General features: G+C 49.6%; 1 protein-coding gene across 1 annotated transcript in view; it reads left to right on the forward strand.

Moving 5' to 3' along the window:
- The window catches only part of LOC119384141 (uncharacterized), a 169,881-nt gene that overhangs the window by 80,259 nt on the left and 62,650 nt on the right, over positions 1-26,972 (forward strand). The gene's annotated exons all lie outside the window — the stretch shown is intronic.

Consider the following 26,972-nt stretch of genomic DNA (forward strand, 5'->3'; position numbering starts at 1 on the left):
ACCTTTAATTTTCCTGTGAGAACAGCTGCCTCCGTGTACCACTTTGTAACACCTCTGATCACGTAGGTTTTTTTGCAAATAAGCATGAGGAAGACAAATGCTAAGTGTAATACCACACATTTTGTTGCACCTTAACAAACCGTTGACTTGTTCTTCACTGGCCACATAAGAAGCAGAAAACCTTGCGCGGTGTAAGAACTCTGAACTGCCGCTGCATCAATGGTTGATTTCACAGCAGAATGTAAAGCAATATTTTTCACCAGTCTTATGTCTTTACCACACTCTACAGATGATATAACCACTGGAATGCCCACAGTTCTGTTCTTGCAGTGCTTACTGTGTTCAAGTTGTTGTCATTGGTGTCTGACTAGTTGTCTGTTTTTATTTTGTTATTGAGTCCTACTACTGCTGTGGATGCATCGTCACCAGTTGTCGGCTCACTCATGTCGTGACAGTCATCTACTCGTTGATCTCTGTTACTCGGTGATGGTGTCATCCGTTTCAGGCATGCTGCTTATGATGGATTGGACCTTTACCAAGGGCTGAATACTGAAATGATTGTGTGCAGTGTCGGCTTGCATGATGTATAGTCTGCCGTGTTCAATAATTGAATCAACTGATTATATCGAACACAGGTGGAGACTACGGGTGTAATCGCAAAGCAGATTTCCATAACGTAATCAGGCACCGTTCCAAGCAGGATGTGCGTTCAGTTCGCGCCGATGCGAAAAGTCTTGAATCGCCATAACAAGTGTTCGCGTCGGGTGTGTACTGTGTGCACTGCATTTGTCGCTGCAAATAGTGTGCATAATTTGTGAACACTAGTCGAGCCCAAGATTCAGCAACTATGATACAATCATGATGGGCAAGTTTTATTGCCCCGTCATTGTTGTCATTTGTAATGTGCGTCGTCGTGCGAGTGCTGTTGTGCCTGATATGGTATGCGCTGTGGTGAAACTTCTGTGCACAATGAAAAAATCTGTAAACCTCGAGCACCCACCCCCTGTTTACGGATTTTTTCATCGCAGCTTCCATCTTCCTGCCGTTTTTTGGATTTCTGCGCACCATGTCACATTTGAGTACTTCAGTCCAGTGTTGTGAAGCATGTTCAAGAAATGGAAACCGTGAAATACTTAGGAGTGTGTTGCTTGCATGTGCCTTGAAGTGGAGGTTGCGTGGTTGCCGGTTCACTTTTCTTGTTTATCTAGCTAGGGAAACATCTTTATCAATCGGTATGTTCTTCTTGCACGTTCGGTTTGGTTGAAGTGGACATGATTCGATTAAGACTTCCTTTTTGAAGAACTGTGCACACACTTGCAGATTTCTCTTGAATGCAGAAGTAGCAGCTTTCATTTCTGCAGCAAGGTCGCCAAGTGGTCTTGTTGGTACAGTTCCATTTTCATGTTCACATAACCTGACGTCCCCTGTTATGTGAAAGTTGTTGTGAACCTCAAGAACCTTGAGACATATTTCTATGTTACGTGAATAGCTTCTTAAAGGAGGCATGCAAGTTGCTGAAATAGCAAAACTGCTTTGTGCACAAGCACACATTTAAGGTTTTCACACAGTTGCCAGTGGTATGACACAAACAACTGCATGTTTCAGTCTGACCATTTGTTAATTGTTGTTTTCTGATAGAATGGCATACGTACGCTGTAGTAAATGTGTGCCTTACCAGAAAAAAAAAGGTTCATTGTTTGTAGCAAGTGGACAGTCTGATAGCAGAAGTGCATCAAAAATTTTCTTCATATTATTCCTCATTGGCATGCCATATCATTTCCAATGCTATCACAGTGTCTTAAAACGCATTTCCAGTGCGCTACCATAAAATCCCGAGCAAGCGCCCCCCCCCGCCCCCCCTTCGGTGAAGAATAATCCGACAAGATTTGGAGGGGGAGCTCTTGCTCGGTCACGGATCAAAATTCAATACAGCGGCGGAAGAGCGGCGAAGCATAAAGAATGCACAGCATGCTTAAGATGAAATGCTTTCACTGTATTTATCCGCCTCTGTCGGGCAAATAAAAGCAGTGAATGAAACAGTGAAAATGGCGGGAGGAGAGAAGGATTTCCACTCGCTTTCCAGGCTGACCTCTCCTGTCTATTTGTGAAACGTTATCTTCTTCTTCTTCATGTGTGGCTGTGAACATACTTGTACACTTGACATATTTCTGCCTCACAGGCTTGACCCATCAGAGTGCACATCACTGTCTGTAGCCTCTTCATACACTAAGGAAGGCCGTCCGCTGGCCTGCTCGTTCATGACAGAAGACGAAGAGCTCCAAAAGGTCCTTCGTGATGACAACCAAGCTCCCTACACACACCAGCCAGACTTTTTAGTCCGGCTGATGCACCACTGGCCTGTTTTCTAACTCCTCGCCAGATACTGCATTCCCTACTGCATTGTACGTGCGTACCCTGTCAACTAGATGTTGGAGCCGGTCCCACTGTCTGCTGACTGAAGACGTGAATGCGAGACTGTGCATGTCCATAGTCTGAAACCTTATTACAACCAGACTGTCCTGTTGTCCCCTTGGATTGTCAGGATGCGTGATCCTTCTCCAGGGGCATTTGTAGCAAAGAATACTGGCATGTCCGAAGGGCATGCTAACATCATTGTCTCACTGATTAAGAGGAGCTCACGCTCTTGGTGCCTGATGCTCAATTTAGACGGGTACATTCCAGAATTGAAAATAAACTGCATTACACGACATTTGTTTCGGACGTTTGCAGAGTGAAATTCTTTGGGAGAAATGATTAGGAATGTTACAAAAAATTGACCACAGAAATTCGATTGGAATGCATTGCAATGAAAAAGTTTCCTATTTTCTGCTGGCAACAACAGCCTGGAAAATTTGATGCATGTACACCACATGTGACATGGCAGAATTTCATCAGTCACATTGAAATTAATAAAAAACAAAAAGAACAGTGCATCATGGATGCATCTGCTTGTGTGAAACAAAGTGCACAGAGTTAACTCTTTACGGGGCATAATGTTATGAACAATGCCTGCCACTTATTGAAGGTGGCATTGTCGTTTCTATCAGCTTCTTATACAGAGTTTGAGCTCTTTATTGTTAACGGTTTTCGAGAAAAAAAGTGAGACATGTGTCCCACTGACCACTGAAAGACAGTCGTTTCAGAAAAAAAGTGTACTTTTTTTTTTTTTTGTGAACTTGCTGCTGCCTTACAAACCACAAAGGACAGAGCCTACAAATACCTACTCTATGACAAAAAAACTCAACTAAATATCTGTTGTGCATCCACTTGCTAACGGCACTCGAGCAGCAGATCTGGGTACCGGGCATGCCTGCAACAGTCTAGTTTTTTGTCCGTGGAGGAAGCTCAACTGCTTCCTGCATGGGAAGAGACTTCTGTGCGTGAAGCAGAATGAAAATTGGATACTGCAATCAGCTGCACACAATGTTATACTGGCTAAGCGTTCGAAAATATATTGCTAAAAGCTTAGAATAACAGAGAGCTGAGCTAGTTGGTAAGTATTCATTATAAAACGACAGGGCGTGCAAACACAGACACAAGAAAGAAGTCAGAAAGAAGTCAGTTGTGGTGTCCTGACTTCTCTCTTGTGTCAGTGTTTGCACGCCCTGTCTTTTTATAATTGCTAAAAGGCTGTGAACTTTGTATTGCACAAAATTTTGAGGAAACTGTATGGGTAGGAACGAGTAAAACCACTATAATAGCACATTTAGGAATAAACTTTTCAAGCTTACTGCGCTCGGCTGGAGAGCGGACCAAATTGTTATGAAAAAAGGCGCATGCAAGTGGAATGGTTCGTTTGGAACACGTGTGTGTGCTGGCGCATTGCGAATACCATGAAGACAACAAAACCGCTTTTTAGAACATCCACGCGGTTGCACTAAAAATCTGAAAGCAATCCATTCAGTGGTTTTGATCTAAAAAAATGGAACATGGCGAAGAAAAAAGTAGGACATAAGAGTCCCACTGCCCCAAAAAGAGTTAAGGAAGCCCTGCAATGAAATTTTACAAGCTGAGTTTCATGTGGCAACGGCTTCCTTGCATGATTCTGAGGTGGATGCAAAAAGAACTAGCAAGGTTGACGCAAGCATACCAATGTGCTGGAAAACATACAAATTCAAAATGAAAGCAGACGACAATTACAGGCACACCTTTTCACGTTTCATTCACAAAGCATGGTGGCTCTCTCCTTCCAGTCAAAATGCATCTTACATAATGTGGTATCAAGGTGTACTTAAACCACCACCACATTTCTTTTATGGTATCATTATGGGTTACAATAACCACATAGGCCATAATGCTGACAGCTGAGCACTACAGTGACTTCAGCAGATACTAGAGTACCCATAAGGAAATGAATAGTTTTGTCCTAATGCAGAAATGCAGTGTCTTTAAGACTGCAGCTCGTGTAGGATGTTGGGCAGCACTGCTTGTCTCGGTTTCACACAAAAGCAAACTGTTATGCATGAATGTGCGTCTTGTTCCTCTGGCAAGCATAAAACATGTTTCTATTTCTAAAGTCATGATAATAAGCAGATCGCAAGTGTGCACAGTACATTCTTTATTCCAGGCCAATGAACACTCGCAGTTTAATAGGTCACGTTTGTTGCTGGAAATTATTGAGATTCAAATGCTTCCATTTTGCCAATTTTACTGGCAAAGACAATAAATGCAGCACGCATGATTTGGGGCACAGCTAGGGTCCCTTTAAGGGCTACAGCATCCTGCATAATTTTGAAGGAATACATACTTGTTGACATTAGTGACTTGTGAAAGCAAACTGATAGGTAGCACAAGGGCATGGCAGGTGACTGTGCCATTAGTGACCCCCTTTGTCGATTTTTCCGGAAGCCAGTTGTCTATGCAACAACGGCACTGCACCAGAATTGGTACACTCAACCTCTCCATGTAAGCGGTAACATATGCTGTTGGTTACACCTACATTGAACCGCTTTGATGCGAACCAATAACTGGTATTGCAAATTACGATGTGGTTGCAGACACTCTTGCAAGAACATAATTTCGGTTGTGTGTTCAGTTCTGGTACTGGTTCGGTTTGATGTCCTACATTTAAACACATTGCTCTAAACAGATAACAGATGTTTTTTGATTTGTGTTCAGGCATGTTCCGAGAAAACTGATTTGGGTTCAGTCTCGCTTAAAATTACAGTTGGGGTACAGTTTTTAGTTGGGGTTTGGTGCGACACCTTGGTGCTGCTATAAACAATGCATGGGCAAATAAGTTGTGAAGAAAGCAGCTTACAACTCGTTAACTTATACGTACGAGTATGAGGTCCACACTGCCATCCTGAACGAAGAATTAAGACCCACAAGATTGCTTTCAGTGCAATAAGTTACAATGGCTCTGATTTGTCAGGCTACGTTATGAAAACCTTGTGCCAGGGGCCTAGCTGGTATTTTACTTTCAGGAAATGAGGGGGCGGGAGGGCAGTATAATCACTACGTATGTACGTCCGTGAGTGTTTGTGTGCGTGATCACACCCATCCAAAGTGAATAATTTCGAAGGTGATCCAAACCTACCCTTTGGCTGTGCATGTAAAATAGTAAAAAATATGAGATGGAAAAAAGTATTACTGATGATGCATGGATTTGTATAGCATGTGTGAATGCATAATCAATTCACGTTCAGCACATTGGTTCGGCTGCTCTGCCTTTACAACTGCGGACTTCTTAAATTGTTTTTTATAGTGCTGATATGGCTATTCTCATTCTACTTGTGTAGTGACTAGCTTGCTGTTGAACATGATCATGGTATCACGTTTGCACGGAACGTGTTGTTCATTGTTTTTTTAAGGTGTACCCAGGAACTATCTGTGGGTCTGTATTGAAATTCAAGAATGGCCTGAATGTTTCCTTGCTACCCTATGCTATAATATCCTGTGCATTTTGCTAATAAACAACCTTGTACAATGCAGGCATTATCGTCTTTCATTAGAGGATGTAAAAGTTGTGTAGACACCATAGGTCGGCAAACTCACTCATGAGTCGACTCGCTCAGACTCACTCAGACTCGTATCGAGACGTGAGTCTGAGTCTGAGTGAGTCCGGGTCAGTAAAGTTTTTGCGAGTCTGAGTTCGGTTGAGAAAAATTATAGTAAGTCTGAGTCCCAGCGAGTCCTGTTCAGGAAAATTTTGGTGAGTCTGAGTCCGAGTGAGTTCTAAGGGCAAAATATATTGCACGAGTGAGTCTGAGTGAGTTCCACATTTTCTGCCGACCCATGGTCCTATCCACTCAATTTCAGCATTACTATCAGCCTTATGTAGGCTGACGTTTATACTCGCGCATACTCAGACATACTTCAGCGCGCTCCCATTCATACGTCAGCTCAATATTTAATGGTCAGAGGCATGAGTTGCAGAGGGAGAGGGGGAGGAGGTGCCTTGACCTCCCCCCGCAAGCTTTTTCACGGGAAGTTATTGATAAAAATATCCCGTGTGAGTCATCTCTTTCAATAAAAAGTTCCTTATTGAATTGCAAACTCTGATAACACGTATTTGAAGGTACGAGATCAAAAGGTGCTAAGCAGATCACTGATTATGCGAGATATTGGTGTTAAAGAGCATTGACATTATGGCAGAGAAAGCTAATTATAGGCTAACGGACTCGTGAGGCGACTCACTCAGACTCAGATGGAGCCGTGAGTCCAAGTGAATTATATTTTGGTGAGTCTGAGTCCGAATGAGTCTGGTTGAGAAAAATTATAGTGAGTCTGAGTCCCAGTGAGTCCGGTTGAGGAAAATATTGGTGAGTTTGAGCCCAAGTGAGTTCTAAGGGCAAAATATTTTGCATGAGTGAGTCTGAATGGGCTCCGCATTTTTTGCTGACCTATGGCAGACAGAATAAATGAATTAATGCCTGCAAGAATGCAATTAATGTTGCAATTAGCATGACAGCACGTGTGGCTAAATGTTCCATCCCAGCTTGTCGCACCATATGAGCTTTCCTTTCATCATCCATTTAAGCAGCCATGCTAGAAGGCAAACCCTTTCATGCATGACATCACTGAACCCATTGCAAAGTTTATTCAGTTGATTATCTTGGTTTTGTTTTGAAATAAAATGCAATAACTGGTCAGCTGTGTACGCCATTGTATGCATTTACCATATTTTTCTAGCCTCTGTTGACCTTTTGACCTCTTTATTGCTGTACGATACATTTCTTAAATGAAATGTAGTGGCAGATGGTCAGCCACCTGGGCCTTGTTTTGTAGTCATTACTGCCCTCTGTGCACTTCTAAACCTCGGTCCTCAATACATGCATGCATTATATGTTGCATTGTACATCACCACTGTGACAAAAAGAAATAAGGTGGTTTTGCTGAAGTCCTATTTGATAGTAAAATAAGAACACCAAGGGATAGAGCATTTCACTTATCAAGAAAGTAATGAGATTGTAGCGAAGCGATCGAACTTGGTAATGGGTCGTCCTCTCGAACACCTCCTAGTGGGTCGCCCTCTTCGGCTCTTTTCGAAGAGAACGCAACTCGCGCTGAGAGTCGGCCCCGCCTTGACTGTCGCTGTTGAGTATCGTCGCCGCTAATAAACCTCTTTATAATTTGGTGGAGGTGCTGAGCCTTCACAACAACTTCGGCCCTCGTTCGATGCCCCTGGCTCTTCGATCCCGTACCTTGCCGCCTACCATGTCTCAAGACGCCTCCCAGCAAACGACCCCGCCCACACCGACATGTCCCGGTGTCCCTCGTATTCGCGACCCTCCAGTCTTCACTGGCACCGATGGTACCGACGTGGAGGACTGGCTCGCCATTTACGAGCGCGTGAGTGTCCCCAATAAATGGGACGAGGCCGGAAAATTGACTAACCTGGTTTTCTACGTCGCGGGTGTGGCGGGCCTGTGGTACAACAACCACGCATCCGATTTTACGACGTGGTCCGACTTCAAGACCGCCATTATCAACGTGTTCGGCCGACCTGCCGTTCGTAAGCTCCAGGCCGAACAGCGCTTACGTGAACGCGCTCAGCAGACCGGTGAATCATTCACCAGTTACATCGAAGACGTCCTCGACTTCTGTAAGAAAGCCGACGCCACCATGTCCGATTCTGACAAGATCAGGCACATCATGAAAGGCATCGACGACGACTCCTTCACCATGCTGCTCGCCAAGAACCCCAGTACAGTGGCAGAGGTCATAACGCTCTGCCAAAGCTATGAGGAGCTGCGCCGGCAGCGATCGATGACCCGTCGCTCTCCATCACGCGACGCCGAGCTTGCTGGCTTGTCGACCATACCCGACCACTCCGCGTTGCTCGCAGAGATCAAGACCTTCGTGCGCGAGGAAATCGCGTGCCAGTTCTCTCTGCTGGACTTTGCTCGCCCTCGGTACGCTCAACAGCCGTCGACCACCCTTCTGCCTCCCCTCCGTCGAGCAATTGAGCAGGAAATCGCGGAGGTCATTGATTTGATTTGATTTGATTTGATTTTATTGATTCATCACAATACATGTGATCGGAGGCGAAGGGAAAAGCCATTTGAATGGCTTGAGGGAGTCCTTCGCCCCCGTACAAAGACAGCAGCTCAGTTACAAGCATGTTCTTGACACTGTTAACACAAAAATTTGTAATGAGTCATGTTCAGCAAAATATGAATGGAAACGAACCACCAAAATATACATCGATTGTTAGTTACCCTTTACAGAACGTCCTGCATTTTCATACATCCTGTTTAGATCTGCGTGATGGACCAACACAACACTTCATCACTACTATAGTATTGCATTAGTGACACCTTAAGTGTTTATTTATATAAAGTCAAACAATTTTAGACGAAGGGCTTAAGTTAACAAAAAAATCATACAATTCAGACAACTTTACATCGCGAATATCAATTTGTTTATTCTTGTAATCATTTAATAAACGCGGAAGCTTATTACGAGCCATTTGCCGACCGTAACCAGTTCGACAATGTGGAACATCCCATGTCCCGGTTGTTCGTATATTATATGATGGTTCTTTCGGACGCAACTTTACTAATCCCATGAAAAGAGAATCCTGGTGCTCGCAATGTATTCGATATTCACGGAGCAATCTGTACACGTATATGTCTTGTGTTTTTAATATTTTGAATCTTCTAAATAGCTCTTCAGAAGGATGCACAGTTGGTACATTTGCAATTATTCTCAAAAATCTTTTTTGCATAAGTAGTAGCCGCAAGAGGTTCGATTCAGTAGTAGTCCCCCAAACTAAATGACAGTAGTTTAAATACGACGCGAAAAGGGCATTATAAATCAACAATTTCACTGGTTTAGGGATTAGATAGCGGTTTCGACTCACAATACCAGTTATCGCACCTAACTTTTGTAATACTGCATTTACGTGCTCATCCCACTGCAGTGATTTTGAGAAATGCACGCCAAGTACCTTAATAGATTCAACCAACTCTATCTCTGAGCCGCGATAAACAAGGTTGTCTTTTGCAGAAACCTGCCTGCCAATGGAATGAAAAACCACGGCCTTCGTCTTTTTTGTATTTATTTTTAACTGGTTATTGGCTGCCCATGTGCTTAATTCTTCTAACATGCCCGAGTACCACCAGCACCATCCGGCTCCTGCACCTTTGAGTTACGCCCAAGTTGTCGCAAGACCGCCTCCATCAATCGCTACGGCTGCCCCACACATTTACGCCGAAGCCTCCACTCGACCTCACTCTTGCGAAGCTGATGTACCGGTAGCCTACGCCGACGTCACGCACAGGCCACGACTGCAGCCCACCATGCAGTCCTATCAGTTGCCGCCCCGTCAATCCCGTCCTGCACCATGGGCGGGCCCTGCCCCAGCGAACCGATGGCGCACACCTGACAACCGCCCCATATGCTTCGCATGCGGTTACGCCGGCCACGTGGCGCGCTATTGCAATCGCGTGCAGCTGCCTAGAGACGTGTCGCCTGCCACCATCCAGTCGAACCGGCCGTATTACGACCCACCTACGCCTCCGTCGCCGCCGTCTCGCCCAGCTGCATCTACCCGCCGTTCACCGTCACCACGACGCCGCTCGCTGTCACCGATGCGGCCACGTTCGGTGCCACGCGACCAGGAAAACTAGTCGTCGCAGTCCACGAGGCAAAGGCTGCGACGCTATCGAACTGCGAAAGCCCTCAGCGAAGACCATCGAACGTGATAGACGTTTTTGTGGACGGTGTTCGCGCATCTGCGCTTATCGATACTGGAGCCGCCGTATCTGTTATGGATGCTAAACTAAGCCGCCTGCTACGAAAAGTGACGACGCCGCTTTCCGGGCTCTCCCTCCGTACAGCCAGCACCCAAAGTATTCACCCGACGGCGGTATGCACAGCCCGTGTCATCATTCAGGACGCTCTGTACGCCGTCGAATTCATCATAATTTCTTCATGCTCTCACGACGTCATCCTGGGATGGGATTTTCTCGCCCGCCACGACGCCGTCATTCATTGCGCACCAGCCGAATTAGAGCTCTCACCATTCTCACATTTGACGCTGGCAGACAGTTCATCGGCTGCGACCAAGGTATTCGTCAAAGACGACATCACAGTTCCTGCGAATTCGTCAACGGCTGTTGACGAATGGCCCAGCTGGTAACCGCTGGGCCATCGTCGCTGTAGACTACCTCACGCGATACGCTGAAACTGCCGCCCTCCCTGCGGCTACAGCGCGCGATGTGGCCTCCTTCCTGCTTCACCGATTCATGCTGCGTCACGGTCCACCCCAGGAGCTGCTCAGTGATCGAGGCCGTGTCTTCTTGTCGGAAGTCGTCGAAGCCATTCTCAAAGAGTGCAACGTTGTTCACCGCAAAACTACTGCTTACCATCCGCAGACGAATGGCCTCACCGAACGCTTTAACCGCACGCTCGGCGACATGCTCTCGATGTACGTCGCCGCCGACCACACCAATTGGGATGCCATTCTGCCCTTCGTTACGTACGCCTACAATACCGCCCCTCAGAGCACTACTGGTTTCTCACCCTTTTTCTTATTGTATGGCAGGCACCCGTCGCACACAATCGACACAATCCTTCCCTACAAGCCGGATCCATCTGATTGCGTGCCTATTTCTGACACAGCCAGGCTTGCTGAAGAGTGTCGCGAGCTTGCAAAGGCCTTTACAACGCACGAACAAGAGCGGCAGAAGAGCCTTCGCGGTGGCACCACCACTTCTGAGTCCACGTTCCTCCCCGGAGCGCTCGTATGGCTGTCGGTCCCTACCACTGCAACCGGCCTCTCTTCAAAACTACTGCCGAAATACGAAGGCCCCTACCGTATCGTCGAACGCACATCCCCGGTCAACTACCTGATCGAACCCATAGAACCATCTTCGGACATGCGCTGTCGAGGGCGCGACATTGTCAACGTGGAGCGCCTGAAGCCCTACCACGACCCCCTCATAGTGACATGTTGCTAGGTCGCCAGGCGGCTCCCTTTTCGTACCCGGGGTAATTGTAGCGAAGCGATCGAACTTGGTAATGGGTCGTCCTCTCGAACACCTCCTAGTGGGTCGCCCTCTTCGGCTCTTTTCGAAGAGAACGCAACTCTCGCTGAGAGTCGGCCCCGCCTTGACTGTCGCTGTTGAGTATCGTCGCCGCTAATAAACCTCTTTATAAGATCATCAAATAATAATTTTCGTGGGCCGCTAGCGGGACTGTTGGGCCACCTCTGTTCTGCTTTATGATAGGAGACTATACCAGAAAGACGAAATGGCTAATCACACAGACTCGAGAAGGGTGTGCAATTTGCTGATGATGCTTCAATATTACAGGAGCCATATGGAAAATGACTTCAAACTGTTAGCAGAGGACCATTATTGACCTACCCACTACATTTACGTTACATTTTTCACATTACTACTACCACAGCTGAAGGAAAGAATTGGCTCAATGGGCTAGTAAAGTATGGCTAATATTTGATTTTGTACCTCATGTATGACAAAAACATTAGCATGCCAACACCCCATCTCAACTCCACAAGTTCAGACAGTTGTCATTGGGAAGAAGCTATATGCACGCAGCTTATGCTTAATAGGGCAACGCGTACAATGCTGCCGCAGCCCACACGCATTTCGGTATTCACTTGAATGTTGTTATTCTGCATCATGACGGTGTGAATGTAAAGTGTGAAGGCACACAATACATCCACATAAGCAATGGAAAAACATACAACATACTTACTGGAAAACAAAGTGCTGAAATTCCTCAAGCAGTTTCACACCATTCCTAAATCAGGATGACATGGCAGATTTTGGAAAACATACTATAATATAGCTTGCTGATTAACTTGGCAGCCAACAAAGAAGACATCACAAATTGTGCCACAAGTTGTCATGAGTGCCACCTAGTTAAAGCCAAGGTCATGCCTTGGGCCAATAACATTGTCTTGCCCAGGGTATTACACTATGTTGTGGTTGTTCTTGTTTATGTAGCTGGAGTTAAAGTGAACAGAAGTGTTCCTTCTGGCCATTGAGGAATGAACACATTTTAATGCATCCAAAACCTTACAGGTTTCAGTCCAATCACATTTGCAGCCAGGTTTCTTTGCAGAAACCTCTAGAATTCATAAATTTGAAGAGTGATAAATGATTTGAATTTGCTGAAACGATTATGCCCCAAATGCACTGCCAGCTAGAAATGTGCTTTAGAAGGAGGCGTTGTGCATATCACAATAGATCATAGAGGCCTTAGATTTAGATGAAGCCCATATTTTACTGCATTTGGCACTAGTCCATGCCAGCCAGCAGAATATTAGTTCGACACAGGGAAATGCATTGATTTAAGGGTACCTCTGAAGGCTTCCGAGAAGAGACAGAGATATAGAATAATATTGAAAAAGAACTGCTACCTTAGATGCAGCACAAAAATTCTTTAATGAACAAGTTTCATGGATTGGGGTCCAAAAAGAGCATTTTGTCCAAACACATACTGTGTTGTGAACACAGCCAAACATAAGATTTTCTCCTGCCAAGAGCTCAAGAGGTGGGGGGGGGGGGGGGGGAGTGAGGGAGCTGAAACAGCTACAATTTGTCATGCATTATCCATAAGACATCCTAGTGGGTGGAGAGGTCCGGCATGTAGGCCCTCCCCTCCCAAATAAAATCCTGACTATGTGCCCTCAGCGCTAGCATATATTCTCCTCACTGAGGCTTAGACAGTCGCGATATGTAATGATGTAATTTGTCAGAGTGAAAAAAAGATGAGGTTAGCAACAGGAATGCAGCAATGAATGGATTGTGTGTACCAAAGAAATAGTGAAACCGTCAGATGAGTATATACAACAGCTGTTTGTGGTGGCATTTTTAACACCAACATAAAAAGCAGAAATTTTGTGTTTTCAGCCACAACAAGGTACCTTGTGAGCAATCTAAACAAACATATATGCTTCATATTTCCATGATTTTGAAAATATCTCATAACCTAGCATCTCTCATAAGGCACGTTCGATTACTCCATATACACATAACTTTGAATGCCTGTTGTAATGCATCGCATTACAACAGCCAACAAACCTTTTCTTCTTTGCTGAAACTTCTAATACTTTAAATTTTCATGTATCGAGCTCTCTTTGACGTTTTAAAGGGACCGACAACTCATTTTTCTCGACCCAGTTTTTTACGGCACGACAGGAAGCTCACCCTTTGTAGCGTTTGTAGATGCAGTGGTTTATCCGAAAAGCATGTAGTTATTTTATAAGCAGTATTTTTCGATCTGAAAGGCTCCAAACACGTATGGAGGCTTGCTGCAGCAACGCTGAGAATTGATAGCGATGCCGCTAGCCCTTGTGAAAGCTGTCGTCATTCTGCTTTCGCAGGAGTTACTGTAACCATGCTTAACCACCTTTATTTTGAGCTTTCCAACCATTTTTGAAAATAGCAAGCTGTTACAGTGAGATGTGTGGCTTTATACACCTTCCCGGTATTTGTACAGCGTTGTGTGTGCCTGCGCCCAAGGTTGCCTGCGCCTGTGTCATGGATGGCTTGTCCCGGCCATAGAGTTTCCTAAAATTAACTAGAGGGGACTCTGGTGCTCTGATCATTCAGCTACCATGGGAATGATGGGTAGTACACAAATTTGCCTAGTCTTCGTGCTTGCGGCTTCAAACGTACTTGTGGCTTTGTTTATTGCTGTGTTTTGGCGTTCGTTTCGGATAAAAGGATAGACCGTTGTGAACTTCGTGACCAGGTTTGATTTGGTGAGCCTAAAAAAGTTAAAGTGGTGAAGTGGAACTGCTGACTTTTGCTGAACTTTGTTTTGCGACAAAGCGCATGCAGCCGACGTGGAGCCAAACGGAGCCGAAAGAATGAAGTTTAGACAAATTTGTGTACTACCCATCATTTCCGTGCTGGCTGAAGTGTCATGCGTTGCAGCTCCCATAGACTAGCGCCAGAGTTCCCTCTAGTAAGTATTGTAGGAAACTCTATGGTCCCGGCGTCGTTACTCTCTCGATACACGAGCCAAGCCAAGTAATCGAAAATGTAAGTGGGCATATGCACGGCCGCACCAAGTAGCAGCGCACGTCATTTCTGAGACGAAGTGTAGGTAGCAAAACTATGTTGCTCCAAAATCTTAGCGACCTGGAAACTGCGTGCACGGTTGTATGAGCACGCTGAAAAGTTGCTCAAGATGCGCTGACGAGCATGGGATCATTATGTCACGCGAAGGAAGCGCCACTTTAATGCATACTACTAACGCAGGCCTATATGTATGTGGGATGCGGAGTCGGTGAAGGACGGATCCCAACATAAAACAAAACGATGTTTATTAACGTAATAGCAGCAGCAGGGCAAGCATGCCGATGCTGCGCTTCGGAAGGTTAGAGAAACAAACATGAAACCAGGCTTGGTAGCTTGGGTTATATAGCCAGTAGTGGTGACGTAAGCCTCCGACGAAACTGCGTGGCGCTGTCTTTTATCGGAAGCGTGTTGCAGCAAGTAGCTGTGTCACGCCGGGCTAATCAGTGACGAGACGGAGGCTGCGTAGGTCTGTGCGCAGTGGTCGCCACATCACCCCCCCCGCGGAGTGCAGAGCCCTCAGGGTCTGTAGAAATCCGGGAGGCGTACCAGACGTCCAGAGCGTGTCGTGAAAGGAGCGGGCTGCGACGTCGGTGGCTGTGGAAGGACGCCAGTTGAAAGAGTGGCGCTGCCAGGTTCGTTCGCCGCGATGTATGCGGGCTTGAGTCGGTCAATCGAGACGCGGACGTCGTTCCCGTTCAAGCGCAAGGTGAAGTTCTTGTCGTCGCGATGGACGACTAGATAGGGTCCGCTGTAGGGTGGCTGGAAAGGCCGGCGGACGGTGTCGTCGCGGAGGAAAGCATGCGTGCACGATGCTAGCTCTTTGAACACAAAAGGTGTGGGCTTGCTATGGTGGGCTGCAGGGGACAGGCATAAGGCAGCGATGGTGCGTCGGAGCCGGGCGACGAAGTCGGTGGGGTCTGACGTCGTAGTGCTGGATGGCAGAGCTGCGAGAAATTCACCTGGCAGACGGAGTGGTTCCCCGTAGACGAGCTCTGCTGGCGTAGCATGGATGTCCGGCTTGAAGGTGGCGCGAAGACCGAGGATGACAGCTGGGATGGCCTCGAGCCAGGTTGAGTCCGGGTGGCACATAATGGCGGCTTTGAGCTGTCGGTGAAAACGCTCGATCATTCCGTTGGCGCAGGGATGGTAGCTCGTGGTCCTCAAGCGTTCAAACCCGATGGTCAATCCCAGGAGCCTGAATAGGTGAGACTCAAACTGTCGCCCTTGATCGGTGGTTACGCGGCGGGGAGCGCCGAAACGGGCAATCCAGCCGGAGAAGAAGGCCGAGGCGACGTCTTCCGCGGTGATTCCCTCGAGAGGCCATGCCTCGGGCCATCGAGTGTAGCGGTCGATGGCGGTGAGGCAGTAGCGGTAGGGTCCTGCCGGGGGAAATGGTCCTATGATGTCGAGGTGGACGTGCTCGAACCGACCTGAGGGCTGAGCGAATGTTCCGAGTGGGGACGTGACGTGCCTGGTGATTTTTGCACGTTGGCAGTGAATGCAGGAGCGCGCCCACGTGCGACAATCCCGCTGCATGGAGGGCCAGACATAGCGGTCAGCCACGAGGCGTGTAGAGGCACGTATGCCAGGATGGCTGAGGTTGTGGAGCTGGTTGAAAAGACCACGGCGATGGCACAGGGGCACGTAGGGCCTGCTTCGTCCTGTCGACATGTCGCAACAGATTGTGGTTGTCGACCCTGGGGACTTGTTGCAGCTGAAGTGAGGACCTGTCCTTGAGAAGTTCCTGCAGTTCGGCGTCAGTAGTCTGAGCCTCGGCGAGGACGTCCGCTGTTATTTGCACCGAGCTGATGGTGGCCACACGTGAAAGCGCGTCGGCGACCATGTTGTCTTTCCCGCTGATGTGTTGGATGTCGGTGGTGAACTGTGCAATGAACGAAAGTTGGTTCTGCTGAACAGGCGGGAGTTTATCGCGACGTTGAGAGAAGGCGTACGTTAGAGGTTTGTGGTCGGTATAGATGGTGCAGTGCTGCGCTTCGAGAATGTGGCGAAAGTGCTGCACTGCTTCGTATATCGCCAGAAGTTCTCTGTAGTAGGCTGGCAAAGTTGTCGGGGCGGTTGTCGTGGTTTCGTCAGCGGAACTGGCGGTGGAAGGGGCCGTTTTCCGAGCTGCGAGTTTCTTGGAGAAGAACGCCAAGGGATGCCAGGTGTTGTCCACGCGTTGCATGAGGGCGGCGCCGATGGCGAAACCAGATGCGTCCGTGAAGAGTCCCAAGGGAGCGTCTGGCACGGGATGGGTGAGAAGCGTGGCGGTGCAGAGGGCGGCTTTGCATTCTTCGAACGTTTTCGTTAACGTTGGTGTCCACGTGACGGGTTGGTTTCCACGTAGACCAGCCAGGACATCATGAAGGGGCGCCTGGTAGTCGGCGGCGTGCGGTAAGAAGCGTCTATAGAAGTTCAGCATGCCGAGGAAACGGCGAAGGTCTTTAGCGGTGGTGGGTTGAGGGTACTTTTGCAAGTCAGAGATGCGATCAGGCAGGGGTCGAGTTCCCTCTGACGAAACTTCGTGGCCGAGGAAATGGACGGTGGAAGCGCCGAGCGTGCTCTTCTGGACGTTGACGAGCAGGCCGTGGTCGTCGAGGCGTTGGAGCAACAGACGAAGGTGCCCGTGGTGTTCTTCGGCGTCACGTGAAAAGATCAATATGTCGTCAAGATAGACGAAGCAGAAGTCGAGGCCACGGACGACTTCGTCGATGAAGCGCTGAAAGGTTTGCCCAGCGTTCCTAAGGCCAAAACTCATGAAGGGAAACTCGAACAAGCCAAACGGGGTGATTATTGCAGTTTTCGTGACGTCGTCCGGGTTGACGGGTATCTGCGTGTAAGCCTTCACCAAGTCTAGCACGGAGAAGACGTGGCAGCCATGAATGCGATGGGCGAAGTCCTGTATGTGGTGGACGGGGTACCGGTCCGGGATGGTGCGTGCGTTGAGGGCGCGGTAGTCCCCACATGGTCGCCAGCCAGCGGTCTTCTTCGGGACAAGGTGAAGTGGCGAGGCCCATGGGCCGTCGGAGCGACGGGCGATGCCTTCTCGGAGCATGGCTTCGAACTCTGCCTTGGCTATGCGCATGCGGTCTGGGGCAAGGCGACGGGCACGGCAAAAAACCGGGGGGCCTGGAGAGGTCCGGATGTAGTGCACGGTGGTGTGCTGCACTTTGCGTGGCAGTCCGCCTGGGCGCGTCAAGCCGGGAAACTCGGCGAGGACGGCATGGTACGGCGAGTGCTCATCAACACTGTGGACCTTGATGCTTGGCTGTTGGGCGGTCGTTCGCTGGCCTGGTGTGGAGTGTCCCGTTGTCGCGTCGATGAGCCGGTCGTTGCGGCAGTCCGGAAGGAGGTTGTAGTGAGCCAGGAAGTCTGAGCCGATGATTGGCTCGGCGACGTCGGCGATGACAAAGTTCCAGTGAAGGTCGCGGCGTGAGTTCTTGAGCTGGATGTGCAGGCGCAGCGAGCCGTACGTCTTGATTGTGGACCGGTTTGCCGCGCTGAGCTCGAAAGATGTCGGCGGGTGAGGGCCTTGAAGGTGAGATCGCGGGTAGCAGCAAATGTCGGAACCGCTGTCGACCAGGTAACGCTGCTTCGTGATCTGGTCGGTGACGAAGATGCGACGGCCTCCAGGTTGGCAGCTTGCGGCCGTCTCTACGAGCTGCCGTTGTTGTTTTCCGCATGTCCCATGGAACAAGGTGGACGACATTGCCGGGCTTTGTCGCCGAAGCGTCGGTGGTAGTAGCATGGACCGTTGATGTCAGGTTGCGGCAATGAGGTGGTGTTTCGGTCGCGGCTTGGCGAATGGCGGCGCTGTCGCATCGGAAGACGTTCACCCAGTTGTTGTTGAATGGAGGTGAGCTGTCGATTGATGTCGTCGACACGGCGCGCAAGCTCCGTGGTGTTCAGTGGTGCGGCGACAGCCTGGGTGGTGGGCGACAGCTGCGGTAAGGAGGCCTCGACGACGCGATCAGCAATTTCCGCAAGTTCGTCGAGAGGTAGCCTGACCTGTGCCTGCAGAATTGCCTGGGCGTGCGGCGGGAGTCGTTGGAGCCAGAGTGCTCGCAGGAAGGAATCCTTGGCTTGCATGTTGCCCGCGAGCGCACGCATGTGGCGCAGGAGCTGCGAAGGTTTGCGCTCAGCAAGCTCTGCGGACTGAAGTTGTCGCACCTTTTGTTCTTCCGAGAGCGACAGGCGGCGGATGAGTGCAGTCTTTAGGTGCTCATAGTGGTTGGCCGTTGGTGGATTGGCAAGGATATCCCGGACCTCGTTGGCATAACGTGCGTCCAGGTTGGCGACGACGTAGTCGTAGCGGGTCCGGTCTTGCGTGATGCGCGCCAGGGAGAACTGGGCCTCGACCTGGGCGAACCAGACTTCGGGCGAGTCCACCCAAAACGGCGGAAGTTTGACAGCGACACGCCAGGTGTGTGGAGCAGCGTGCGGGATGCCGTCTGCAGGGGCTCTGACGTCCTCAGCGGAGTCGGCAGGTACGGGCAGGGTTGCGGGGACGTTGCCAGAATGCTGCTGTTGCACGGCCTGCAGTTGCTGTTGAAGTTCTTGTACTTGTTGGCGAAGAGCGCCAAGCACTTCCAGGTCGGCCATGGCGGTGCGGTTAGTTCGGTTTCCGGGTCACCAGATGTGGGATGCGGAGTCGGTGAAGGACGGATCCCAACATAAAACAAAACGATGTTTATTAACGTAATAGCAGCAGCAGGGCAAGCATGCCGATGCTGCGCTTCGGAAGGTTAGAGAAACAAACATGAAACCAGGCTTGGTAGCTTGGGTTATATAGCCAGTAGTGGTGACGTAAGCCTCCGACGAAACTGCGTGGCGCTGTCTCTTATCGGAAGCGTGTTGCAGCAAGTAGCTGTGTCACGCCGGGCTAATCAGTGACGAGACGGAGGCTGCGTAGGTCTGTGCGCAGTGGTCGCCACATGTACATTATTATGGAGTAATACCTTTTAATATAAAGAAACGAACAATATTTCAATACTAACAAAAAAATCGTCGACTGCGTACAGCAATCAACGGTCACGTGGCCGTCTTCATCGGATCATTCATGTTTTGCCACCAGAGGCGCCACAGGTCATTTTTTGCGACTTTCACTTAAGAAATAAAAATATAAATCCATCTCTCGTGAAAAAAACAGGGTTGGTTTGAGTCGGTGCGACGGACAATCTTTCCATCAGTGGAGTCAACTCATTTCATATTCTGGGCAGTTGTCGGTCCCTTTAAAGATCAAACAGGAATAGGTAAACAGCAAAGTATAAAGTACGTCAGCAAACCGCGTGCTATTATACACACCCACGCTCAATCATAAACAGCACTGATCAGTCAATCTATGTACTACCATACAACCTATATATCTACAACAATTGAACTTGCAAGGCCAGAACTTCTTTGGCTGTTTGTAGATAACATCGTGGCATCATAGCGTGCAATGCCGCTGCCGCTGTAGGCCTTTTCTTCATTGTTATAAAATGTGTTTGTACGCGTTTGCGCCCACATTCCTGGAGGCTGTCAACAGCATAAATAAAAGATCGCCGTCGCGCCGAAGGCAATCGAGCGATAAGAGTTGTATGCGGTAACAACAATGATAACAACAAAAAGTGGTGCGGGCAGAATCCCTCGAACACAGATGACAGCGGCGACGTAACACATGCGGCCGAAAAAGACGATCTGAGAATGCAAAAGCCTCGTTTTTGTCATAAACACGGCGACTTAAACCCACATGTTTGATGTATCCGTGACGTCACGCCAGCCGAAGCCGCCGTTATCACCACTGCTTCTTCTCCTTCCCTTCCCCTTAACCCCTCTCGCACAACGCTACATTAAACCGCGCTATCGCAATAAAGTTTTGTCTTGGCCCAGCCACGGCCCCGGCGTGTTCTTTTCAATGGCGACGAAGATGGACGAAAGCAGGGCGTCAACTCCGTCCGTCATGGCCGCCGCACCCACGGGAGGATATGCCAGCCCGCCGCAGTTCAACGAGACGAACAACAAGTGGCCTGCGTACCAGGTTCGGCTGGAAGCCTTCTTTGAGGGTAATGGCATCATGGAAGACAACAAGAAGCGGGCCCTGCTGGTGACTGCACTGTCCACCCACACCGTCGACGTACTGAGCAGACGTTGTGCTCCGGATAAGGTGAATGAACTGTCGTACCCACAAATGATAGCCTTGCTTAAGCAGCACTTCTCGCCGCAACCGAACGAGATAGCACAGTCTTATAAGTTCTTCACCCGCAATCAGCTGCCCGGCGAACCGGTCAAGGATTTTATCGTGGCGATTCGAGAGATAGCGGACACCTGCAATTTTGGTGCTTCGTTGGACAGAATGCTAAGAGATCGCATCGTGTGTGGTCTGCACAACGTCGGAGTGCGTCGGCAGCTACTCGCGAAACCACAGCGGACGAGGAGCGAAGGGGAAGAAATTGCGATATCTACCGAAATGGCCGAGGCCAACGCGCAAGAGATAGTAAGCCCCACCGCTGAGGCAAGTGTGCATGCGCTGGGAGGCCAGTCCTATCGCCCACGAAGCCGGCCACAGATGGTTGCGTGCTACCGCTGTGGAGAAAAAGGGCACGGACCCGAGGATTGCCGCTTCCGCTCGGCGTCATACTTCAAGTGTAAACAACGAGGTCATATCGCTCGAGCCTGTTGCCGCCGTGAGAGTGGGTTCGGGGTGGTACCACCAGAACGCCAAGTACACGCCTTGTCGCGGGAGGAAGACACTGGCACGGACGGCATGTTCGCGCTGGAGGCAGCGGACAGTCACAACGGCCACGTCGGCATTACGCAACCCATCGTGCGCACCTTGGATTGTGGTGGGGTTCCAGTGAACATGCAGGTCGACACAGGCTCGCCGGTTTCGGTCATCACGTGGCCCACATATGAGCGGAACAAAACAGTGTGGCCGAAGCTGCGTGGTTCGCCATTGAAACTCACCTGCTTCCTGGGACGGCTTCCAGTGCGGGGACAACTTCAGCTCAAGGTTTCGCGCGGAAACAGGTCGACGGCTGGATCTTTGCAAGTCCTTGGTTGCTCCGGCCCAAACCTCTGCGGACGCGACCTGATTCAAGCCTTCCACATGCTCGAGGCACCGGTCATGAACGTGAACACGTCAGGTGAGCAACTGCCGTTACTCGGTGCTGACGACGTTAACGTGGACCGGTTGCTAGCAGAATTCGCTGATGTGTTCGCGCCAGGTTTAGGGCTCATAAAAGGGCCACCGGTACACTTCGAGACGCGAGAAAACGTGGTGCCGAAATTTTGGAAAGCACGCGAAGTTCCGTATGCTTTTCGGCCAAAGGTCGACGCGGAACTGGACCGCCTTTCGGGCGCGGGTATTATTGTACCGGTGCCTCATGCGGAGTGGGCGGCGCCAGTGGTACCGGTAGTGAAACGGAATGGCTGCATCCGCCTTTGCGGCGATTTTAAGCTAACGGTCAACAAAGCCTGTCGCACTGAGCAATATCCGTTGCCACGGGTGGAGGATATCCTGGCTACATTAAATGGCGGTGAAGTTTTTACCACGATAGACTTGCGGGAGGCATACAACCAGCTTCCGTTGGATGAGGAAGCCATGCAACTAACGACCATAAACACGCATAAGGGACTGTTCAGCTTTACTCGCCTGCCTTTTGGAGTGGCGTCCGCGCCGGCCGTGTTCCAACGGCGTATGGAGACCATTTTGCAGGGACTTCCGGGTGTTCAGGTCTACCTAGACGACGTCATCGTGGCAGAGAAACGCAATGACTGCACCACCCTGCACGAAGTATTCAAGCGTTTCCGGGAATACGGCGTGCGCCTGAACGCAGACAAGTGCAAGTTCCGCCAACCAGAGGTGGATTTTTTGGGGCATCGAATCAGCGCTCGAGGTCTTCAACCAAAGACGGAAAACATAGACGCCATCCTTAAGGTTCAGGCACCACGGAATTCCGCAGAATTAAGGTCCTACCTCGGCATGGTAACGTACTACCACAAGTTTCTTCCCAATGCATCGACCGCCATGGCACCCCTATATCAACTACTGCGGAAGGAAGCTAAGTGGAAGTGGGGTACCGCTCAACAGCAGTCATTCAGCAGTGTGAAAGACCTTCTGAAATCCGCAGACTTTCTGGCGCATTTTGACCCACACAAGCCGCTAGTCCTGGAATGCGATGCCTCCCCGGACGGAATCGGCGCAGTGCTTTCACACGATGTCGGGGGCGGGGTACTTCGGCCCATAGGGTTCCGCTCTCGGTTATTGACTGGAGCTGAGAAAAATTACTCGCAGCTGGAGCGTGAAGCCTTGGCACTTGTGTTTGGTGCGTTGAAATTCCGACAATACTTGCTCGGCAATACTTTCACATTGATGACGGACCATAAGCCGCTTGTTGGACTTTTTCACCCAGACAGGCCAGTGCCCGTGATGGCCGCGGCGCGAATCTAGCGATGGGCCCTGCTGCTGAGCGCATACGATTACGTCATCAAACACCAGCCCGGGAAAAACAACATTCCAGCCGATGCCCTCAGCCGACTCCCCACGTCAGCAACTTCCCAGCCAGAGACGCAGGAAGAAACTATGGACGGTGAGTATGTGCTGCTCACGGAGACCCTCAGTGATGGTGTCATGTCTGCGAAGCAACTGGGCACTCTCACAGAGCTTGATGACGATTTAGCAAAGGTGCAAAAATGGCTGCAGGAGGGATGGTCAAGAAATTTGGGGCTTAAGGACCAGCACTTGATGCCATACTTCAACCGGAAAGCTGAGATAACAAGGAGTTATGGGCTTCTCTATTGGGGCCATCGAGTGATCGTCCCTAAGAGTGCTCGAGCAGTTATGTTACGTCTGCTGCATGATACCCATCAAGGGATTTGCTCAATGAAGCGGCTAGGGCGCTCCTTGATGTGGTACCCCCGGATCAATAATGACATTGAGCACATGGTTAAGTCCTGCACCAGTTGCATCCAAGCTGCCCCTATGCCCCCAAAGAAACCCCCTGTTGCGTGGCCGGAAACGGATGAGCGTTGGTCGAGGCTGCATATCGATTTTGCGGGGCCGATCGATGGTCACATGCTACTGATTGTAGTGGATTCACATAGTAAGTGGATAGAAGCGATACCCATGAAGAGTTCCACCACACACGCCACCATAGAGGCTCTGCGCACCTTGTTCAGTACATTCGGGTTGCCCCGGACGCTGGTATCCGATAATGGCCCACAGTTTACGAGTTGGGAATTTAACACCTTCACGAAGCTGAATAACATAGTACACCTCCGAACAGCACCGTATCACCCCCAGTCCAATGGGCTCGCGGAGCGGGCGGTTCGGACTGTGAAGTATTCATTGAAGAAGAATGTACAAGGGTCACTGAAAACCCGCCTGGCTAGGATTTTGCACAGGTACCGCAGGACGCCGCAGGCCGGGGGCCGGACACCAGCGCAACTCCTAATGGGCTACGATCTTCGCTCCAGGCTGGACAACGCAGTGTCCATTCCGCCCTCACCAGTTGACCGTCCCCCCCTCGATGGGTGGCAGCCCGGGGAGCCAGTCTGGGTGAGGAACTTTGGGCGAGGCGAGCCGTGGACTCCGGTCAGCATTACATCGACAGACGGAGCCCGCCTGGTGAATGCCGATGGTCCGGAGGGGGAAGCCATTTGGCGCCACAGCGACCAGGTGAAGCCACGGGAGTTGGAGCATGACCAGGGAGAAGCCGGCGACTCTCGGTGCCTCGAAACTGCCGCCGGGGCCCTAGCAGGAGGAACACCGAGGCGAGCGCCAACAAGGAGCGAGATTGCCGGGAGCCCCTCAACTCCGGTGTTGCGTCGCTCGGGCCGGCAACGCAAACCCCCAGACCGTTACTCACCGTAGGGGAAGCGGAATGATGTATCCGTGACGTCACGCCAGCCGAAGCCGCCATTATCACCACTGCTTCTTCTCCTTCCCTTCCCCTTAACCCCTCTCGCACAACGCTACATTAAACCGCGCTATCGCAATAAAGTTTTGTCTTGGCCCAGCCACGGCCCCGGCGTGTTCTTTTCAATGTTCAAAAAAATGCCAGCGTCGTCTGCTGTTGCTAATGGTTGCCGACCTCGAAAACTGTAGCTTTGCGGAACGGTTGCCAGCCTCAACATTCGTCACGTCATCCAACCAGAATGCGCCCCAGAGCCGCTCATGCGGATACCGCATGTGCGACGATTTGGCGTCATTCCGCTTTTTCGCCCTCCGTTTGCGGGCGGCAGGTGTCCCACCACGTGCGGAGCAGGTGTGCGGATAGCGCGTGTATAGTCCCTTAAGTTGGTCATTGAAGCTGCGGTCGATCTTGTGTAGGCAGCTTTGGGAGAGGGCATTCTTCATTGCTCCGAGTGCAACAGTGCGCTTAACTGTCCTTGAATGTGCCGACGAAAAGGAGAGAAGTTGCTTCTTGGACCGGGGAGCGTAGGCCCAACAGATGTGTTTGCGTCCAAGGTGGAGTTCGAGATCTAAAAAGCGGATGTGTTCATCGCTTGGAAGTTCTTTCGTGAAGGTTAAGCCATGAAACGTTGTCTCGAATGCACTAAGAATTCGTTCCGCTTGTGCGGGCACATTGTCAATTCTAATTCTCAATAAAGACATCATTGTTATAAGACGCCAGAGTATTTGACAGGTAAAACTTGAGTTCCATAAAGGAACCGGGAGACAAAGCACATGAATTCATAAAGGCTATTTCCCCTCGTTCTTCAATAATTCATGTACAGCTGTAAACAGGTGCTCACGTGGGATTGAATAGAACAGGTCCTCAATATCTATGGACAGAGCAGCATTGGCACATATCCCACTAGACTTCAAGCAGTCCACGACCTCCAAGGAGCTCTGTTCACCGAACAGATACGAAGTGTCAAGACTTAACGCATGCTGCAAGAACTCCTTAACGACTATTTGCCAGGAGCTTCTTTCTGTGACAATAGCCCGAAACGGGACTATTGTCACAGAACACTCGTAGAAGGTCTTCTTTACTTTGTTTGGTGGCTTTCTCTAATCCTTCAAGTTAGCGGTTATTGAGGAGTTTTAAAGCTTGAGCCTTAGCCTTAGCCATGGAGCCTTTGCCGTAACCATAGCCTTAGCCATTGATGCATCGGCCAAGCGGGCCGATGCCTCAATGAGCGCATGCGTGAATATCGCAATTTGCTGAAAACTAGCACAGGAGGGCACTTGCCCTTGCATTGCAAGAAGTGCGGATGCAGACCACTTTTTGGTAGTGTTTCGATTGTGGGGAGGGAACGTAATAGACTAGAAAGGGAAATTTGCAAAGCTTTCCATACCAGGAAGTTGGGCGCTGAATTATGTGTTAGTGAACGTTCAGTACATATCGCTGATAAAGATTTTTGATATCTGACAAAACTATAATTTCACCATGTAGTGCATGTGTTAAGGTCCGTTTAAAATGACAAAAAATGGGGGGGGGGGGCGTGTTAGATTGTATGTTAGCATGATTACTGCTGTTGGTTCTTGACACATGCGTGGCGGTGTTCTGGGGAATATCTTCTTTTAATGAACTAGTTTTAAGTCCAGCCTTGTCCTGTGCGCCTTCTCTCTTCTACTTGTGCTTGCGTTGTAACGTGCTGGAACCCTTCACCTTGTCATCATGTACCAACTGGCCCAGAAAACCACTGTTACACAGGGAGGAATGGCATGGTTCATGTGTGATGAAACGTGGTTGCTCTCTACCATTATGATTCCTGTGTGCGAGTGTGCTTCACTGTGTAATGTTAGCAGGCTATGGAGTGTGGCACAGGCACGTGGCAGCTTCGAGGGGGAAGAAGTGCGTGTGATCCAAATTCCGCTCTTGATTTGTGTCGGCCAATATTGGCCAATAGGCCCCCCCCTCCTGGAGAGAGTGAGCACAGGCCTCTATATGAAAAATGGACGCCTGAGAAAATGACAGCTGGGGCTTTGCTTCTAAACTCTCGTTGCCGCGCACGACTGCAAGATTTGGCTGAGCTGTTCATAGTGTCTGCTATACGCATGATGTGTTTTCTCACCAAGCTTGAGGGGTGGGTCATGACTCATTTAAGAGTGACCTAGTGTCACTTTTAAGGACAAAGTTCAGACAGCGACTGAGGAACTTTGTTAACTTTAGCCATGATGTCCCTGAAGAAATGACTGCTGAAATGAACTCAAACATTTACATCTGAATTGCAGCTGTGATTGCAATTCTGTGATAATTTTTTGTGTGCAGTACATATTTAGTTACACGTATAACATGTTAATCCAAGTGCTGTTTGCCTGCTACATTAAAATTGCCATTTATAACATTCTTTGTATTTCTCTGTTTAACTCATGCAAAGTGTCTGATAAATTTTTCAGTGTCATTCAGCACAAGTACAGAAGTGAACAAATGCATTGAGTTACTTCATTTCAGCTGCTAGATTAGGGACGTGGAGGTTTACAATTGCAGGCGGAGAAAATCACGTGAAGGCCCTCTCTGCTCACTCAACTGTTGG

Source organism: Rhipicephalus sanguineus, chromosome 2 (genome assembly GCF_013339695.2).
Source record: "Rhipicephalus sanguineus isolate Rsan-2018 chromosome 2, BIME_Rsan_1.4, whole genome shotgun sequence".
NCBI classification, from domain to species: Eukaryota; Metazoa; Arthropoda; class Arachnida; order Ixodida; family Ixodidae; genus Rhipicephalus; species Rhipicephalus sanguineus.